At 47.9% G+C, this 17,914-nt stretch overlaps 1 protein-coding gene across 4 annotated transcripts in view; it reads right to left on the reverse strand.

Moving 5' to 3' along the window:
- The window catches only part of JCAD (junctional cadherin 5 associated), a 58,335-nt gene that overhangs the window by 27,993 nt on the left and 12,428 nt on the right, over nucleotides 1–17,914 (reverse strand). Inside the window, exon 1 of one of the 4 annotated variants that reach the window (XM_048950897.1) lies at nucleotides 1,267–1,345. The exons of 2 other annotated variants lie outside the window; for them this stretch is intronic. The gene's annotated coding sequence lies outside the window, so the exon portion shown is untranslated. Of the gene's footprint in view, nucleotides 1–1,266; nucleotides 1,370–17,914 lie in introns of those variants that run through there. One more of the 4 variants, XM_048950895.1, reaches the window with a different exon arrangement.

Here is a 17,914-nt window from a genome sequence, read left to right on the forward strand (position 1 = left end):
GTTGTGGCACTTGGAAACACGCTGTGCCCAGCAGTGAGAGTGAGCATCCTGCTGTGGGGAACGGATCTGCCCAATTCTGCACCCCAGGCAGTGCCTGCCCCGGTCCCTCCCGACTCCTGCTGCCAGCCATGCACAGCTGGCAGGACAGCAGGATTTCCTCCAAGTGTAATCTTGGTGTGTGGTACAACTGTAAGAACATAACAGGGTAGGGCAGGTCCGGCCTCTGTGATTAGGAATTGGAAGCACAAACTGAGGCTCCCATGGTGGCTGCATCTCCAAACAGCAAAGCCCTTCTCTGTCATCCATCTGATCATCCGCAGCTTGAAGGCTGCTATTTTCCACGTGCCTGTTACCCGCAGACAGCAGTAGTTTTGCCAGACAGAATCAGAACTTTTCAAGCAACAAAACGAAGAGGCTGCAGATCCCGTGGAGCAGCGCAGCAGGATGCTGCTCGGCAGCACACCGCTCCCATCGTGCTCTCACATCAACGGCCGAGATGTGACATCCCGGCTTTGCGGATCAAACCGACCGCTCGGCACAGTTACATCACATCTCCACTGACAGACACGGGATGTAGGATCTTGGCATGTAGGGGTCACACCACAAAAAGCTATTATTCTCAGTTCTTCACACACACACACACAAAAAAAAAAAACACAACAAAACTTTAATAGATGCGAGTGCCCGTTGGCACAGATCCAGGGGCAGATCGAGGTCGTATTCTGTAATTCTGGGCCAATTATGAAATGACATAACGGTACACATCTCCTCCCTACATAACCGCTTTTTTTCACCCCCTTTGCAACAGTCAATGGTTTGAAACGGCGACGAGAAGGGGAACAAATCCCCAGAGCTCCGACTGCCGAGCAGGCATCGCAAGGAGCACAGACCCCAGGAGCGGGCGATGCCTCCGACCCCCACGCCGCATCCCGCCGCCTGACCCCCGCCGGTGCCGAGCAGCAGAGCAGGGGACCCCGAGGCCACCCACAGCCCCGCTGAGCCGCGGGCGCCCACCGACCCCGGCACTGGGGCGCCCCAGGATCCGGGGCTCCCGCCGAGAACGGGGGCGCGGGACCTCCCTCCTCAGGCCGCCCCGTCCCGCGGCGAGAGACGGGAGCAGCGGGGGCAGGTGCAGGGCGGCGGGAGAGTCCAGAAGAGAACGGCGGGAGAGGGACGCCCGGCGCCGGCGGGACGCTTCCCCCCAACGCGCTTCCCGACCCCGAACCCGCCCGCCGCGAGCCCCCGCAGCCGCCCGCCGCCACTCACCGCTTCGCCGGCCGCCGCGGGACCCTCAGGGCGGCGGGGCCGCCGCGCTCAGCGGCCGCGGCAGCCGGGAGGCGCCCAGCCTGTGGCGCCCGCGACCCGCGCGGGGCGGAGCGGGGCGGGCCGGGGCGGGGCGGCCGCGGGCGGTTCCCGGGGCTCTCCCGGCCGCTGGCGCTGGGGCCGCTGGGGCCGGGTCCGCGGGAGGCGGCGGAGCCGAGGGGCGCGAACTCGTGTCCTTTATTTTTTCGGCTATTATTTTGGCTTGTTTTCTCGTTCCCCCGCTGTGCCCGCCGCATCTCGCGCGGCGCACGCCGTGGAGCTGCCGCACATCGTTCCCCCTCTGCCCGGTTGCTTCGGGACAGATCGGCGCTTCTCCCAAGTCCCATTTCTCCAGGTCGGGAGGAGCGCTGCTGTGCCCACAGCCAGCTCCAGGCGTCGGCCCCCACTGCCTTCTTGTGGGCTCATCCCGCATCCGCCGATCCGCGTTTAATCCGGCTCTGAAAACACCGCATCGCTGGGTTTGACATCCAGCTCCGGCAGGGAGACGGGCACGAGGCAGTGCCAGCCGAACACAGCGGGGCCCGGCAGGCCTGGGCAGCTTCGGTCACCACCACCCGCCACCACAGGCCTCCTCCTGGGCCGTGAGCCGTCAGAGACACGGCCCTTGGCGTTGTGTCTTTCTGGAAGGTGACACCTTAGGGCCTGACACAGGAGCTCCGCCAGGACCCTCCACGGGCACCCCCGCATCAAGGCCTGAGCACACAGCCCAGCTGATAAGAGAATATAAACTTTCCCCTCACAAGGAAAACCTCCACTGAGGAGGGAGAGGAACTGGAGCACGTCCTCCAAAGCCACTGCCTCTGCCAGCATAGGCTGGTGTGGGCCCAGGCCTCATCCTTTCCAGGGTTCACACTGTGAAATCCACTTTTGAAACATCCCCTACCTCTCTGGCTCCCATCATTGATTCAGCCTCAAGAAACAGGTGACTGATTTGGAAACCTATTTTAGCTTAATGACCTTCTAAGAAGGGTATGTTTGTGAATCATTTACCTCAGCAAATGCTCGGGCCTGCCAACTGCTCAACATCTCTTAGTTGATTTCTACCCTAGGCCATCACAGTGCTTATATGTGTGGGATGATCCTTCTGGATTTCCTGAAACCCAGACAAACCACCAGTTCTGACTGCTACATTGCAACTCTGACTAAGCTGAAAGCTTGAACTTGCAGTCAGGCAAGAGAAGACAACCTTTCTCCTGCAATACTAGAAGGCCAGGCTCCATACCAGTTTGAAGATTGTGGAGAACATAGCTGATCATGGCTGGACCGTCCTACCACACTCACCATATAGTCCAAATTTGGCACCTTCTGATTTCCATCTGTTCAGGCTGATGAAAACTGGACTCCATGGGCAACGTTTTCTTGAACAGTGAGACTGTTATAGCAGCTGTGAAACAGTGGTCACCTCAACCCGTGCAGATATTTACCAGGATGACATACAGGCTCTTGTTCATCGCTGGTAGGAATGCATAGCAATGGTGTAGTCTGCACTGAAAAGTAGTGTTTTATAGCTGAGAATTTGCTCTATATATAGTGTTACTGTGCCCCTTGTATCTTTTGAAGTTTCCATGGAAATAAATAGGAGGTACTACTTTTGGTGTGGCATACATAAACGTATGCATTAGAGGTGTACAAACAGGGTCTGCAGAATAGAAACCTGTGCCTGCTGGAAGCACCAAGGCTCAGCCCTTCAGAAGTCACAAACAACACCTGCAAGTCAGGGCTAGTGGTTGTTATAGAGGGAAATAATGGAAAACAGGAACTCACAAGTATGGGAGAGGCAGGTCAGGTGGGGGAAATGCAGATGAATTAATGCTTAGGGAGGGGGAGAGGAAGAACATACATATGCTGCCCACCAGCCAGTTCTTCAGCTCCAGCACTGACGCTGGCCACTGCTGTGTGCTGAGTGAATGGGAAGTCCTGCTCTGCTCAGTGCAGGTGTGATTTTTTTGTGTGTGATTTTAACTGCATAGGAATAGTTATTCTCTGAAATACTGTAACAGCTTTGTTTTAGATCCAGTTGCTGGGGTTGTATTTAGGAACATACGCTGAAATCATCACATACCTGAAGTTTACTATAATTAACTAGCCACAGATGTGCTATTGAAACTCTTCTTATTCCTCTTGCCTGTCCTATATGGCATATTACAGCCACAATGTGTTTAACTTTTTTAGAACAGATGATATTCATAAACAAAGCAGCTGTTACTCGAGAAGCAAGAAAACATGTCACAATACCCCTCCTGCCAATAGTCACCTGCTTATAGAATTGGCACTTCTCTTCAGTTTGGAACAGGGGCTTCAGATATTTTATAGCTTCATCAAGGGAAACATTGAACGTTACCATGGAGAGGAGATGTTTTAATTTTCTTTTTTCCCCCTGCTGCTTTACCTGTATTTTGACCTGGTATTTGGGAATTCTGCTCCTTAACTACTTTCCCACTTCCTACACATCCCAAAGGAGTGGATGGAATAAGCATGAATTCGTATGGAATAGAGGGAAATAGTTCACAATACTGGGTGATGACCTCTCTGCAAGGCTTATTTAATACACTGTTGTTGGTGTCTGCATGAGCTGTTGGACCAGAGGCTGAAGTAATTCATTGCCAAGCAAATAGAGCCTGGGGACAGCACTGAGGTCTCACAATCAGCTCTGATCCAGAGAGGTGGTGAAGGGAGAGAAGTGGCTTTGCCTCAGTCAGGCTTTGATGTCTGCTGCAGCTGTGGAACTCAGGTAATTGCTGGCCTTTGACACTCAGTTCTTCGGAGATATGTATGAGGCAGTCACTGGTGCACTGCTATGGATGGTGCCAGAGAACAGTGGTTCTGTGCACTGACAGAATTCAATATTTTTGTGTAGATGTATGGATTCACTGACCATAGAAATACCTCAAATCTTGAAGTGTGACACCTGAACACGTGATGAACGGAGGAAAAATGGATAAAAAGCTAAAACAGTAATTAATGTGGAGGTATTGTACACATATACTGTGTAAGAAAAAGCCATTGTGAAGGCTGACAAAGAGGTTAAGAGGTGTGGCACACAAATTACCCTTTAAGTTTTAGCTGTTTTACATTTTGGAAAACTAGGTAGTGTTTCTAAAACGTTTGAAGTGCTAAGTACTGTTAAAATAATCCTTGCAACTCTTTCATTCAAGGACTTGGCTGGGGGTGCTCAGCGAATATTAATGAATTTCTCATCATAACACCCAGGAGAGGTGGGAAGCTCCAGCAGCAATTACCCACGTCACACAGATGAGAAACAGAACAGCTAGGCCTAATTTTTAGAAGAGTTTCCTGACCAAAATATCTGTACAGTCATTCAGCCAGAAAGCTCTCAGGAAGGGTTGGGAGCTCCAGCAGGCCTCCCAGAAAGGTGCTGGATGTGGGGCTGGACAAGTCACTCCTAAAGCAAGGGAAGGTAGAAGGGAAATTGCTGTGAAGTAGTGAAGTATATTGGTGCTGGATCTGTCCTGTACTTCCTGGTTTAAAATGTGCATGCTTACTACTCTACAGAAGGCTGATGTTTGCTTTAGCTCAATGGAAAGAAGATGGATTTGGTGCATTAAGTACATGGGTACACAGATGTTCTCATAGAGACATTACAGCAGCTTGGCTGATGTCCACCAGTGTGAACGCCAAGGACTGGGATGGCCACATTGTCATTTCTGCCACTGACCTGACTGTTTACTCATTAGAGAGCAAAGTCTCTCAGACACTGTCAGGTGGGGTCATGGCTGAGAATGGGCATTTGAGATGTATGCAGCTAAGAAGCAGTGGTTTTTTGAGCATAGGTGAGGCTTTATTTCTGTAGTCAATAAGCAGTGGTTAGCAAGGGCTGTGATCCCACTGACATCGCTGTGGAATAGTCTGATGAAAGCATGCTTCAAAGAAAGTAAAAGAAGAGTGGACTCTGGTTGGAGCTCATGTATAATCACAAGATCTTGATGGTCTCTGTTAAATGCCCACTTCAGTGTTGAGCGACCCAACACCAAAATTCACAGCTCACAGCCAACACTCGGCAGCCCGTGAGGTCCTGCCTGATTTCCAGTGTGACCCCAGATTTACAGTGGGGAGGTCAGACAGTGACCTTTTGACATTACAGTGAAGGCTGAGCAGAAATTCAGGTTGGCTACAGGTATCTGCTGAGGATTCTTTGCTTTTCATGAAGCTAGTTACAAAGCTACTTGGAAAAAAGCAACTTCATCATCAGAACAGCTGCAGACATATTCTTAGCAACATAAATAATTTAGCTTGCAAACACATTGTGTGTTTGCTGAGCAGCTCTTTATCTGGGAGAACAGAGGCTAAAATAGTGGGGTACCTGATGGAAGAGATGAACAGAGAAAGTATGCAAAGTAATATAGAAACAGGAAAGGAAGTAGAGGGATTCTTACTTATTTCTGCTGTATATAGTCAGTCACTGCTGCAAGATTCAACTAAAGGCCTGAGATTCATAAGGAACAAATTTAAAAAATGTGTACAGGCAGCAACAGAACCCGTAGTTGCAGCAGTAAATACCAAGAAATGAGTCTGGAGGGGTTGCACTCTGCAGCATGCCTGTCCCCAAGGACCGTGGGTTCACACTGGGGAGTAGAGGAGTAGCACTGAAATGGTGCATTTTAATACAAATCCACATACAGCATGCAGTAAAAAAGCTCTTTTCATGATTTTTGTAGCACGGTTCCTATTAGTTCCATAAGGGTTTAAATAACAGCTATTTAACTTTTTCTGACCAATTTCAGCCCGTAGCTGTGGCAGTATTAAATTTTAAAATCATCTATTTCAAAGGCAGCGTCTTTCTTCCGGAAATACCGCCTTCTTGCCACGGATTGACATGAGCTCATTTTGGGAGATGTCGAGGGCAGAAAACTACCTGTAATGGGCTGCTTTCTCCTTTGCTTTTCTGTAGATGTTGAGTTCTGTGGCAGGGGCAGGAGCAGGAGGCAGGGCTGTCTGCAGTGGGAGTACTCAAAGAGTTCAACAAGAGTTTGCGAGACCCCTTCATGCCAGGACGTTCCCACACAAAACCTCACCCAAAAAGCTGAAATTACACTTCTGTTACAGAAAAAAATGTGAGAATGGCATGCAGTTTTTGAATCAGAAGAGCTATGCTTATCTCCCACAGAACAGCCTCTTAAAGGTGGGAGCATCACCCGGGGTTGAAAGGAGGCCAGACTGCTCGTGGAGGGACGGATGCTGGGACACGGCGCACAGGGAGTGTCTCCTGGGGGGGATGCTCCAGTTATCTGGCTGATATACACCAGGACGGAGCGGCTTTCCATATCCAAACACATCTTGACACTGGAGATTGTGCAGATCCCTGGGCTCTGGAGGGAGGCCAGGGCAGCACTCCCACCCCACACAGCTCACCATGATGGAACAGGCGGGGTACGGCAGAGATCTGTTATCAGGGCAAGGACGTGTCGCTCTGATGTGCCGGGAAGGGTCAAAAGATTATAGCTTAAATCCATTCTTAACAGAAAAATCTTTTCAAAGTGCCTGACTTCAAGCTGTGAAATCACCCTAGGAGCATGCTGTTATCTGTGAGGGGAGTATGGGTGCACCTCTGCCTCAAGTGTGGGTCCAAAAAAAAAAAAACCTCAAGCTGCGAAAAGCATCTCTGTGGCACAACAACGTGCTTGCCAAGCTGCTTTCCTTCCCCCTCACACCCACTGGTGAACAGGTTCGGAGAAATGAGTGGGAGCTTTAGACCCACAGCAATAAACTTGCACATGTATATTTTGGTCCTGAATTTAACTCTTATTCCCTCTCATAGTATTTTGCAGCAGGAGTCGTACTTAACACAATACTGCTGTCATCCCTTTTCCTAACTAGTCTTCACTTCCAGTGCTTCTGGAGGGACTGGAAAGGAGATACTTCTTTGAGAAAGTGCATGTGCCAAGAGCTATCTGAGAAACATTATGAAAACATGATTTTGCTCAGTAACATGTTAAATTGCTGAAACAGGGCCACAGCACCGACAACGGAACATAAGGTCTTCAGGTGTGTAGGGGGTAGTTTAGCATGAGAGTTGTTGAAGACTATCAATTTCTTAAGTAGTTCTGTGGCAGCTGATATTGATATTACAAATAAGCCTTGCTTGGAAGTTGAAGAACTCCCAGACTCGCACCAAAATGCTTCTCTGGTTAAGCTGAATTCTCCAATTTCCCTCCTTCTCTCCAACACCTGAAGGAAAATGGAACCAAGGACCAAAATAATAAAAAGCTTTTATTAAGCAAGACCTTGTTCAGATTAATCAGAAGGCATCCATATGCATTTTACTAGGCTGTTTAAGTCCAAAGCTGCCTCCTCTGCACACACAGCCCACTTGAATCACCAGAGGGCTTTCAGGCTCATCAGTGAAAATCAAACCTATACTTATGCTGTACTTTCTCTGCTTTGGATCAGAAACAACCACCACAGAACCCTAATTTATCACATCCTTTCTTTCCCTGGCTGAAGATTCATTCCCCATGTTTGGGGGCACTGCAGTGCAGTACAGTGTCACACACGCATCAAGAGGCAGGCTGTGTGATGTGATGTGTTTGTACCACGCGCTCTTTAATCCCATCACTGGATTTCCCAATCCCAGTCATCCCCACAGACAGGTCTTCACTCTGGGAATCCCATGTCCCCCTGCCCAGACAAGGGGGACCTCATGAGATCTCACTTCACCTAAAAGTATTGCAAAGACCTGAACCTAGGAGGTCCTTTGTACATGCTGTTTTAGGCTGTTTGTTCCTCCGGAAGCTCTGAGACAAAAGCAGCCAGTCAGCCTCTGAGTGAACTCCTGCCTGAAATGAGATTAAGCACTCCCATGCATGTGCAACTTGGAGCAGGGCAGACAACATCGGGGAGCTGAATTGCATCCACTCCAAGGAGAAAATTGAAATAGAAATGAGTCTTCCTTCATCTCTGTCTTTTGTTGTGCCCAGCAGGCAGCGTGCACCTGTGACCATGTGTCCTCCAAAGTCAGTGTACACTTGCCTGAAGAGAAAAAGGCAGGCTTTGCTATTTATTTCCCGTCTTTACCAGACGAGCCTCTCTTCTATTTAACTTGAACTCTGTGCTCATGAGTAGCATCACAAACAACGTAGCCACTTGAAACACATCAGAAGGGAGGTTCAAGAATGAGTTGCTGACATCAATTCCTCACAAGTGGTGACTCTATGGAAAGAGGCAAGCCATCACTGCAGAAACACTACTCTACAATGCTGTCCATTGCCTGCCAGGAGCCATCTTCCTCCTAGACCAGGCCAGAGGGATGGGTGGTGGGAGCTACTCATCCTTTTCAACACAAGGCAATGGCAGTTCTCTGGAGTGCCCTGGGCTGATGGTATTGCAGTAAGGCCAGTGAGGAAATCTCTGCTGAAGGGTGTTTTCATGTAGGAGTGATGAAGGAAACAGCCTGGGGCAATGACACCATAACCCAGTACAGCTGTTTCTGCAGTGATCATCTGTTTGCATCCTAGGATGCTGTAAAAGAGCAGCTTGGAGTATTTGTGTTGCTGCTTATGCTCTGTCTGGGCTGTTGTTAAAACTAATGCAATGCTCACTAAATGAAGTGTTTGGGATGAGGTCCAAAAAAGCACTTAGGTGCCTAAATCCAAGACAGCAATTCACAGCTGCCTAAGGACTTGGGTTCTCCCTTCTGTATACCCCTTCACAGAGCTTCTTTAGAAACCTGGACTCCTGTACCTTAGATGGGTCCAGCCACCAGAGCCTACCTCCTGCTTCTCTGCCAGGACCCCAGGTGAGGTGGTCAATCCCAGAGTCTCTCAGGTGCCCTGGGAATGTGCCCTAGGCACTGGGTTCAGATTGTACTTGCTCAAGTTATGGCCAGTGCTATCCTTCCCCATTGATACATGCACCATGAGGGTGATGCTGCTTGCTGATGCTGTGGGCTGTCTCCAGCTGGAGAGTATGGTGAGTATGGAACAAGGTTTGGTTTCATGATGCCGAAGTAAGCAGCAAGAATGAGTCTGCTACTGGCCTGTGTGCATGGAAACTGGATGGGACATGAAGTGCCTGGCTAAGAGCTATTTGTACCATGTCTTGTCAATCATGCTGGATAGATATAGCTTAAAGTCATTTCTAACAGTATAAAATGCTTCCATTAACAACTTCTACAGCATTATAGGATATGTCGTTCCATGTGTGTCTTTCCTTAAGAAAAAACTCCAGTTGGAACAGAAACCCAGTTATTGAACCTCAGTGACTGGCTAGGAGCAAGAGAGAGGAGTGTAGCTGCTATTTGGCTACAGTTCATTGATTCTGCTCCTGAAAAAGTCTTTCAGGAAGCTCTTTGGAGAAGCAAAGAGCTGAGGTGCTTGTGCTGGGAACTCATTACCTGGGATGGCAGCACCCCGGCCTGCAGCCAGAGTAACTTTTTGGATGATCTGGCAGGCACCTCAGCCTTGTTCATGTTCTTTGCTGTGGGATCATTAAGTTTTGCAAGGTTTCTCCTCTCATCTGATAAAACAGTTATGGCCCGTGTAACAGACACTTGCACATTTCAGATATACATCTCAGGTAGGCCTCTACAAGCACAGGCTGTTTTTCTCATTTAGCCCTTCAGCTAAAGCAGTTTACCTAAATCCATGTTGGACTGTAAAAGGCATAATCGATCTAACACATACGCTCCTGATGATGTCAGGGAGTGGCTGTAACAATTCAGCAGATGAGCTGAACTGATAGCTAGTAAATGAGATGACAAGCATGGTTTATAATGTTAAACCAGATGCTGTCAGCACCCTTCGGTCCTGCAAAAATGCTCTAATTCTTCATGTAGCTATTACTGAAATATATCAAGAAAATGTGAGATCTGAGCTTCTCCTGCTCCAGTCTGCTGCTTGCTCCTCGTGCTTGTACCTGGACAGCCCGAAGTGGTGGCATGTTTCTGAAAAGATTTTGAAGATCAGATTTTGTGTTTCCTCTGCCTACCAAGACCTTGGCAGAGTGAAGATGAGGGCTACTCTGGGAAGGAAAATGGACCACCCATGTGTATGTATCTAGCTGGGCCCCATGCTCCATTCACACTGCAATCCGTATTTCAAAGAGACCATCATTCCTACTCAAATATGGTGCTGGCAGGGCAGTAGAGCTGGCAAGTGAGCTTTCGGGAATGTCTTGATCCTTCACAATCCATATGAATTGGGTCCAGGTAGTAATATTCTTGGAGAGCCAGATACACAGGTTTTGCAGTGGTTGGGAATGGCAAGGCATGCATATTAATAGAACAGTCACAGTGCTCCTGCATTTGTTCTGATTGTAATGATTGTAAGCAGAAGTTTTCTTTTATCTGGTTCGCATTCTCAAGGTTCAAGCTTGGAGCTGTCGTAGCAGCTGAGTAAGAGTGCTGCGATCAATGGACAGGAGTATTTGATCCAGGAAGAACCAGGAGTCTTTGGCAAGTGTAGTGGAAGTGTGAGGAGGAGAGATTATCTGAAGGCTCATTTCCCCATCACTGTTAACACAGTGAAGCTCAGAGTACATTGTCAAGGGTATCCTGGCTTACAGATAAAACTGAATTCCACTGGACACGTACAAGCAGATCCATAACTGTATATAACAGCAAAAGCAAGTATCACATCAACTGTCACATTTGTTGTTCTCTTATTAGAGGCTTACTTTGATGAGGTGCCATCAACAGGGACAAATACAGCACCCATTCTAGAAATACTGTGAACTAGATAAAAAACAAAGCTGCTTATAAGCATCTTTTTTACCCTCAGCCAAAAATAAGTGAATCAAAATTGTTTCTTTCTGATGATACAGGCTTTTTTAGCAGAGGAGAACTTGCTCTGAAAGTCAAAAAAATTTCCCTGCACATTTTGAAAAAGTTATAATAGCTGCCATTAAGAATCTGGAGCCTTCGTGCTCCAGAGGCCAAAGCACCCCACATTTCACCTCATTTACAATTGCACAGGTTTATCATTTGCACAGTGTTGTCTCTTTTCTGGGAATTCCCAGTGAAAATGTATTAGATTTCAGGTGCAGAAGAAAAATGTATAGCAAAGCACATTTATTTTAGAGACAGACTTTTGTGCCTGGGTACACTGCAGTGGATTTTGCTGACATGGGCAACTTCTGCAAAGTTTTGTTAGATCCTTCTCAGCAGGAAACAATTATCTGTAATATCAATTTCCTGCAGAATTTCACAAATCCTTCCCTACAGGTATTTCACCTTTCGTTGTTTCCCCTGTACAGAACAGACAATCTAACTGTAGTACAGAATCTAAGCCACATTTTTCAGCCTCTGGCAGTTGAAATCTCATCTTGGAGTAGAGGGAGATGGACAACCAAGGTAGTGGCTGGTAACTGGAGTCCCAAGATAACCTCCAGCATGTATTTCTGTGCCTGGGTGTATCCAAAGGAAAAGGAGTGGAGGGCAGAGTGATGGGGCGGGTGGCAGACTGCTGGCATTTTGCTGTCTTACCGTGCTCTGTTTTTGTTCAGCTGTAGCAGTGAAGGGTTACCAGGCAGGATTACAGCCATGATAATCACAAATTGCATTTTTGGTGTGCTGTGTGCGTTTTTTGTCGTGTCCTAACCCCTTTTCCAGAACGAGATATCTACATGCATGGACACAACTGCACCTGTGCAGGCTGCCTAAGAAACAACCCCAGGCATTGGAAAGAAGCTTTGAGATTGCTGTACATATGTGCAGACCCTGAAGTGGCATGGCTGAGTGCCCAGGGAAAGAGAACTCATGGGGTGCTGCTGGGGGCACACTGCTGGAGCAGGGACTTCTCTCTTGAAGCAGATTTGTGTGTGCAGAGCTGTCATACACCAAAGTTTCCTTGCAGAATTTACCTTTTTCCTCTTCCACAGACATTTCTAGAAGGACACCCTAATTTGGGCTGTGTGTAGGGTTACTTCATGGGCAACAGTGCAGGCAGTGCACCCTGGGGACACCACACCACCCTCAACTGCAGCAAGACATGGCGGCCATGGCAGGTGCATTTTGCACCAAGAAGGCCCATGCTGCCTTTCTACCTGCCTGGGGCAACCAGTTTCATTCAGTCATGATAGAGGGGGCCCCCACAGGTTTGGGGCATGCATCAACCTAAGAACATCCTCAGCACCAGGAACTGCTCAGCCAGCTGAGGTCTGGCCGGGGGAGGATGGGAGGAGCCATAGGGAAGTGTGAAGGGCTGGGCCTGGCAACAAGCCAGGCCTCTACCTGCACGGAGCAGTTCCTTCAGTGTTTGTCCACCTCCATCACGAGCTATTTATTAACTCCACCCACACAATTCCACATTCAAGTAAGCTGGATCCAATTTTCCAACTGAAGGAGCCCTCAGATCTTTACCACTCCCAACCTGATTTCATCATGAAAAGCAAATTAACCTCCAAAGCCTGATTTTCAATACCACTAGCAGCAAGCACAGAGTGTGCCCAGCTGCTGGCAAGAGAAAACTCAAACCCTTGGTAAGCTCTTCACAGTCTTTTTACTTGCTGCAGTTTTGATCGGACAAGAGGTAATGCGTTCAAGTTTCTCTAGGGGAGGTTCAACTTGGATATTAGGACAGTATAGGAGAAAATTCTCAGAAAGAGTGGTGAGGCATTGGAATAGGCTGCCCAGGATGGTGTTGGAGTTGCCATCCCTAGATGTGTTCAAGAAAAAGTAGATGTCACACTGAATGACCTGGTGCAGAGCAGTCACAAGCATGAATTGATGGCTAGAGTAGATCTTGTTGGTCTTTCCAAACTTATGATTCTATGATTTTAGCAACCTTCAATCCCCTCCAAAATTCATTTCCCACTGGAGATCTCAGAGGAACCGGGTAAAAATGTGGCTTACATGGTAATCAATTCTCCTCCAAGGAAAGCAGATGGTCTGGATAAATCTGCCATGACCTGAAAGAGTGAGAATGTCCATCAAAAGTTCGTTTGCTTAGTTCTGAAGTTCCAAAAGAGTGATCCTAAAAATATTGTGTTTCAGAAACTAGGGGAACAACAGCGAAAGGAAAGTGGTTTGTTACGGTGAGGTTTGTATTCCAGAAACCTTTCTGAAGTGCCTGCGGATGACGAATGAGACATGCTCACAGACTGACCTGCTGTCCAGGGAGGGCAGGAGGTGGAGCACACCCAGCACTCACCCCAATGCTTTGTTCTTACCCAGCTGTGGTGTAGCTGTCCCGTGACATGCCACAAAATCAACAGTGGGCAAACAGTGAGTTCACTGGCTGGGAGCACTGCTCTTATTTCCAAGTAGCGGGAGGAGCAGCAGCGTGGGATCCTGGCGCTGCTCTGAGAACATGCTCGAGCAGCATGTCATCACCAAGCTGCTCTTCTAGTCTTCTGCCTCACATTCCCTGACTGACAGCATGGGCCAACCCCTGCTTCTCTCATTCATCGCAAGGGAAGCTTATCTGACTGCTGTGCCAATAAAAATAAATCATCTACTGGCCTCGTGTTCTGTGTGGATGAAAACAGTCATCAGGGCTCTGTGTACTTCCACGTTAACTTTACGCCTACAGCATTTTTTTTCAAATAAAATTGCAGGATTTTGAAGAGACTTCTCTGTACTTGAGAGGAGCGGAGCTGGGGCTCAATATGTGGAAATGATGAGGTTACAATACTTGCATTGTTAAGTCTAAATAATGGTTTTTCAAATTAGATTTGCATGTACGAGTTTAATGTTCTCATTGACTACAGCAATGCACAATAGACCACCCACAATTTGGGAGAGCACTATGAATTTGTCCCTCTGTGTGCGGGAATCACTTGGTTGTTCATCCCCATTCTGTCAGCGTATCTTCAGCCTGGCCTTAGCCATTCATGCTACAAAAGTGAATCTGGATCACACAGTTTTCCACGGGAGCTTTGTACGCAGTTAAATGATGGTTTCAACTTGAGGGAACCCAAAGCCTGGAAGGGTAAGGCCTGTACCAATAGCCCCAAATCCAGCTTCAGCACTTTCCATCCATTCACTGTGGGAATGAATCAGGACTCATTCTGCTGAGGTCAGAGATTTACATCACTTTAAAGCAGGAACGAGTGAATGTGCCTCATCTGTTGAGGGAGAACCAGGGAGAAGGTTGCATGGGGAGTTGGACTGCATGACCTTTAAAGGTCCCTTCCAACCCAAATGATTCTGTGATTTTTCTACTATATTTTGAGAGTCTCGGCTGCTTTGCGGTAGTTTTGTCATTGTTCCTATTGTTTCTCCCATAATTTCATTAAAAAAGCAAGTGTGTAAGCAGTCAAATAGGATGCAGTTAGTGGAAGACTCCCTCCTACTCAGATCTTATCTGAGGTAAAATTAGATAAATTGAAGCTACTGTGGGAACAAACCCTGGCTGTGTTTCCATCTGGAACATGTGTCTTTTCCATTCCCCAGCACTGGTCAGGGGGATGCTAGGACAGGTTGTTATTTACGTCAGCACAAACTGGTGGTGCCAGGCATGTCTCGGTGGTAGTGGAGGGAAGTGTTAGTAATGGCATCTTTGCATAGCATGTGTACGTGATGAGATAATAGACATCTGGCACTGAGAGGCTACTGAAATTCTGTACATCCCTTGTTTAGTATTTTTTTTCAGAAAATCTACCTCCAGCACAGTATATGATTGTATAGTCTGGAGTAATGAATTAAAGATCACGTTGGTTCTTCTAAAGCACTGAACCATGTGATGTTCTTTTCAGATCTCAGCTGAGCACGTGTGCCTGGAAAGCCCCGAGGATGCTGGTGTCTGCAGAGGGGCTCAGGGAGCTCTCAGGTGTCCCAGGGCTTTGTGTGTGAGACTCTCAGGTGTGCTTCACTTACTGCATCCCATCATTTTGACTGGGTCAAGCAGCTCAGTAGCAGCCCTGGGGCTGGATGCATCCCACGTCTCAGTGACTCGTCACACAGGAGCCCCTGCAATCCCAGCCCTGCCAACGCCTGGGGTGCAAGATGTGGGGTCCTCCTGCTCTGGGCCAGAACAGACATGGGTGCCACATTTCCCACTTTAGGAGCAGGGAACGCCCCTGGGCAAGGAGAGACAGGTATTGAGGTCCCTGCTGCAGGCGCACACCGCACACAGCATCCAATTACTGTTTAGGATAAACACCCGAACACCCCTGTTATTATCTCAAGGCTAACACACAGCTAATCTTATTCCAAATCAAGGAAATTACAAATGCCATTAACATGCACTGCTGTTGAGAAACATAAGCGTAAACAATTCATTAGAGAGTGCTGTGATTAGGGCGAGCCTGCTGCAGAACGCTCAGCATGTTCAGCTCCATGATGAGGCAGTCCCAGCTCAAAATCCCTTGGGATGGGTACAAGACCAAATGCAGCTCCTTCTCCTATGGCTGGAGTGACTTCAGTTCGTTGGCAGTTTGCATCCTGTGGCTTTATGTGGTAAACTGATGGGGTATTTGATCTCCAGCACCAAGAATAGGAACAATTTCAGTGCATGATATTCTGCAAACATCTCTTGGAGTAGCCAGGTCTGAGTGAAAAAAGAAATCAAATAGAGGGATGTGGAAAAATCTCTTTATGCCTATAAAAGGATCACTTCAAAACCACAGGATTTTGTATAGGAACCTTTTTCCTTAAATAGTAGAAACAGTCGCCGGTTGCATTCCAGCAGTGTAAGAAATGGGGGTCAGCGGAGAGCCACAATGTCTGATGACAGCTTCCCTTCCTTCGGCCTCCTCCTCTTCCCCTGCTGCACGTGTGCCTTGTGCTAGCCCACAGCCTGAGCAAGTGGGGAGCGTGCAAGCAGTGCAACTGCAGCAGATCTGTGTTTATACACTCACATGTAATCAAACCCATACACGAATGCTGTAGAGTTAAAGATGAGCCGCCCGGTGGGATCCCTCTGCATTCCTCCAGAAAAGCCTTTCTGTTGTGTTTTCCACAGAACAGCCACACCTTGGCAGTGAATGCTGCTGTCCCCTATCACAGGCTCTTGCCTGCTCCCTGCTCCCTGCCCACGGCCAGAAAGAAAGGGAATGAAAGCAAAGCTCTTGTGCTTCCCACAGGAGGGCGGTGGGCCAAATCCTGCCGTGCAAAGCCCCACTGACATCATAGGGATTAGGAGGGCTGCTAATCAGGGCAGCAGGATTTGTGTCAGCTGCTGACTTGGGATATGATGCTGAGTCTCCCAGTGTCAGAAACTCAGGGGAGATCCAAAGTTCCCCTTTGCAGCAGGCAGGGGTGAGGTGGGGAAAGGGGACAGCAGGTTTCCATCTTCCAGCTGGAAGGGCTCAGCCGAGTCTGATGCCTCTTGTGGAGGTTTGCAGACCAGAGTCGTGTTCTGTGTAAGAGGAGCCTCGCGTGTTCAGATTGATGCAGTGAAAGCACCATGCAGAAGGGCCCTCCCAGCTGCCTTCAGCCCATTCCTGTACTCTGTGCCTGACTCTGTGCTTGCATACATCTGGATAACCCATACTGCAGAATCTCTGATGGCAGAACCTCCACAGCCTCCTGAAGCAAAGCATTTCAGTGGTACTGCGCTTACTATTAGGAACAATTCCTAAATCCATCCTAAATCTTTCTCCCAGCCAGACTCAATGCACACCCTCACTGAAATTTTAGCACGTGGCTCTTATCTACAGCAGAGACAGAGAACAGTTATTTGTTTTCCCTTGGCTCAGTCTCTAATGTGAAAGACGTTATTTCACCCTCCATCCATCTCTCCTCTAATCTACTCTGGTTTATTCAGCCTACCTACCTGCCTGCGTCTGTGTGAAGCTGCTGAACAGAGGGAAGGGAGATGTCTTGCACTCTGCATTTCTGTTTACATAGTATCATTGAATCATACAGTCATTAAGGTTGGAAAAGACCACAAAGATAATCTAATCCAACCATCAACCCTTCACCACTATGCCCATGGAGGATTTGGGGTTTTTTCTTTTCCTACAGAATGACTTTATGGGAACACACTCGTAAACCCACTCCAGGGGTAGGTCCCTCAGCACACCTGTATACTGTTTCCAGGGGCAGAGGTGGGCCCTGAACTGCACTTTCCTTCTTTTTAATCCAGACTTTGTGATGCACTTCCACAGATATCCAGTAAAATTGCTAGTGCTGTTAGCAAAGGATAAAAATTACTTCTGGTGTAGTTGCTCAACCTCCTTTCCATAGAGCAGCACATCACGCAGCTGGAGACACGCTGCCGGAGCAGGCTCACTCAATGTACTGGTCTAGCAAACACCTCCTGAACATTTTTTAATGTGACCTGGCAGCAGACCAGGATAAATGGCATGTTCTTTTTCCAGCGCTTTGGTCCAAAGTGTGTATTTCAGAGGCTTAAAAGAACAGTCAGTCAATTAAATGTGATAAACGAGACCATTTGTCACCAGCATTTTAGCTTTTCTTTTAAAGTATAAAAGGAGATAATGAGCAGGGCTTGAAGAAATCCTTTGTGGTGTTGGGAGCCAAGGGCACATGATATACAGAACGGATTTTCTGCATCTCCCATCATGCGAATGAGATCTGACAATACTCCCCCTCATGACACAGAAATCAGAGACGTTGTTCAGAGAAAAAAATCACTAATGGATGAAGAACCAGTGACATGCTGCAGTGAAGATAAGAAGAGAAATGCACTTAGTTAAGGGCAAGTCTACCCCCATTTGCATTCTTTACGTT

Source organism: Lagopus muta, chromosome 7 (assembly GCF_023343835.1).
Source record: "Lagopus muta isolate bLagMut1 chromosome 7, bLagMut1 primary, whole genome shotgun sequence".
Classification (NCBI taxonomy): domain Eukaryota; kingdom Metazoa; phylum Chordata; class Aves; order Galliformes; family Phasianidae; genus Lagopus; species Lagopus muta.